At 38.3% G+C, this 3,326-nt stretch overlaps 1 non-coding gene across 1 annotated transcript; it reads left to right on the plus strand.

The window, feature by feature from the left end:
• The first annotated feature begins 2,758 nt into the window (after nt 1-2,758).
• Nucleotides 2,759-2,865, plus strand: LOC133813537 (small nucleolar RNA R71). The gene has a single exon (XR_009884546.1). It is a non-coding gene; the product is annotated as a small nucleolar RNA R71 (small nucleolar RNA).
• Nucleotides 2,866-3,326: the final 461 nt, after the last annotated feature.

The raw sequence follows: 3,326 nt of genomic DNA on the forward strand, positions 1-3,326 counted from the left end.
TGGCCCTATCTACTTCAATTCCATGTCGTGAAATTTTGTGGCCCAAGATTATTCCTTCTGTCACCATGAAGTGACATTTCTCCCAGTTTAAAATTAAATTTGACTCCTCACATCTTTTCAAAACCCTTTCCAAATTAAGTAAACATTCATCAAAAGAGGGTCCAAAAACTGAAAAGTCACCCATAAAATTTTCAATACCATTTTCCACCATGTCCAAAAAAATTGACATCATACATCTTTGAAAGGTGGCGGGAGCATTACATAACCCAAATGGCATCCTCCTAAAGGCAAATGTTCCATAAGGGCACGTGAAAGTAGTCTTCTCTTGATCCTCTGGTGCTATAGGAATTTGATGATATCCGGAATATCCTTCCAAGAAGCAGTAATAAGGATGGCCAGCCAATCTATCTAACATTTGATCAACAAAAGGTAAAGGAAAATGGTCTTTCCTGGTGGCCTTATTTAGTTTATGGTAATCAATACAAATTCTCCACCCCATCACCGTACAAGTTGGAATAAGTTCATTATTATTATTTTTAACAACCGTCATGCCACCTTTCTTCGGAACTACCTGGACAGGACTAACCCAAGCACTGTCAGATATTGGGTAAATTACTCTAGCATCCAACTATTTAAGAATTTCTTTCCTTACCACCTATTTCATTGAAGGATTTAGCCTCCTCTAAGCATCAATACTAAGTTTACTATCCTCCTCCATTAATATACGGTGCATTAATGTCGAAGGACTAATACCTTTAATATCAGCTAAAGTCCATCCAATTGCTAATTTGCGAGCCCTTAATACCCTCAGAAGCTTCTCTTCTTCAATCTCAGATAAAGACGATGAAATAATAACTGGGAGAGTATCATTCTTACCTAAATAAGCATACTTAAGATGATCAGGTAAGGTTGTTAAGTCAAGAACTGGTGGCCTCTCAATGGATGGAAGAGGTCTCTCAGGCACTTGCCCTAATTCCTCATATTTCTTTTTATATATTTGCCCTGATGAATTCAACTACTTAACATACTCACCGGCTTCAGTACCAGCACACTCTTCAGGACTGTCTATCAGACTCAACTCCAATGGAACTTTAATATACTTAACCCATTTACTTGGTTCCTCCAATACACTAACACAAAAGCAACTGTCACTAACTGAAGGGTATTTCAAAGCTTTGAAAATATTAAAAACGACTTCATCTCCTTGTACTCTAAGCCTTAATTCTCCTTTCTAAACGTTTATTAGCACTTGCCCCGTGGCTAAAAATGGTCATATAATAGACACATCCTCATCTTCCTCCATATCTAATACAATAAAGCCTGCTGGGAAAACGAACTTATCTACCCTTACTAGAACATCCTCTGTAATACCTCTGGGATGTGTTAAAGAACGATTAGCTAATTGAAGAGTAATAGTAGTCGGTCTAGCTTTCCCCAAACCAAGTCTTTTAAATATAGACAGTGGCATTGAATTTATACTTGCACCTAAATCATATAAAGCTCTCTCACAATGAAAGTTTCCAATAGTGCAAGGTATAATAAAACTGTCCGGATCTCCTAACTTTTGTGGAAGTTTCTTTTGAATAATTGCACTACACTCTTCAGTTAATGCAACAGTTTCATAATCCTCCATTTTTCTCTTATTAGACAATATCTCCTTCATAAACTTCACATAACTATGTATTTGTTCTAGAGCCTCTGCAAATGGGATGTTAATATGAAGTTTCTTAAATACTTCAAGGAATTTGGAGAATTGTTTGTCAAGATTAGTCTTTCGACCGTTGAGGATATGGAATTTTCGGTGTAGGCTTAGAATATTTTGATTTTTCTGGTTTTGGAAGGTCTTCAGTAACCTCCTCTTGAATTGGACTAGTAACTTGTTGTTTCTCTGTATTCTTCCATTTCTCTTCCACTGTAGGTCCATCATACTCAGTCCCACTCCTCAAAGTGACAGCTTGACATTTTCCTTTAGGATTTACCTCTGTGGAACTAGGAAAATTTCATTGTTGTCTACTAGAGAACATTTGAGCCAATTGACCTATTTGTGTCTCCAAACTTCTGATGGAAGACCTTTTCTCTGTCATGAATTGATTTAATTGGTCTGGCTGAATTGTTGGTGGGTTCATTTGAGGAGGTGGTGGATGAGATGGGCGTGGTTTTGGATCATAATATGGTCTACCATGTAATCCATAAGTTGGTTGATGAGGTGGTAGTTGAGGTAGGTACTGTGGATATTGTGGTTGCAACCCTTGATTATTTTTCCCAAATAGATTAGGATGATTTTTCAAGACATGTGTATGGGAATTTGAGTAAGTATTGGGTGCAGGTCTTGAAAAATTACCTATAACATGTGCATGTTCCAAGGGCATATTATTTACATTTGTTGAGCAACTAGCTATGCTCGGACATTTTTCATAAGAATGAGGTCCTCCATAAATCTCACAACTCATGACATTCTGTACTTGCATTGCTTGAGCAGCGAGATTAGTTTGTTGCAGTTGTTTTGGTTAGAGATGCTACTTGAGCGATCAATAGTGCTATTGGATCAACTTCTAAGACTCCCGCTACTTTCTTATTCTCTTGCTCAGTAGGCCAATTATAATTATTCATAGCCATCTCTTCCAATAGCTCATACACTTCATTAGCACTTTCTCATAAATGCTCTTCCAGTTGCTGCATCTATAATCATTCTTGTATTCCGACCCCCCCCCCCCCCCCCAAACCATTGTAAAAATTATGAACTAACAGCCACTTTTCTATTCCATGATGTGGGCATCTCCTTTGAAATTCCTTAAATTGTTCCCATGAATCATACAAAGATTCCCCATCCAGTTGATGGAATTTGTTAATCTCTCCTCTAATTCTGGCTGACTTGGCAGGTGGAAAATATTTACCAAGAAACTTCTGAGCTAAATCTTCCCAAGTAAGTATAGAATTGGCTTGTAAAGAATTCAATCAACTCTTAGCTCTATCTCATAGTGAAAATGGGAATAGTCTCAATCGTAAAGCATCATTACTCACCCAATTCATTTTAAATGTCGCACATGTGGATGCCAAAAATCCACCAAGAAAAAAAAATCCCTAGTACATGGTGAAAATACAAGGCTAAAGGTCACTTAGTCACATTATCAGGCTCAGACCTATAAGCCTTGTGAAACTGAGAGATTGTCCCAAGGGAAGCATCACTTAGTGAGCCATTGTAGACATTCGATATTCCACGCCCATAAAAGAACTAGGACATGCGCTGAGGTCCCTCGAAGGCCCAAGTGCATGCTTAAGCCACGAGGCAATCGAGCCGTCACCATCTCGCAACGGCCTCGCAGGCC

The sequence above is a fragment of the Humulus lupulus genome, chromosome 1 (assembly GCF_963169125.1).
Source record: "Humulus lupulus chromosome 1, drHumLupu1.1, whole genome shotgun sequence".
NCBI lineage: Eukaryota > Viridiplantae > Streptophyta > Magnoliopsida > Rosales > Cannabaceae > Humulus > Humulus lupulus.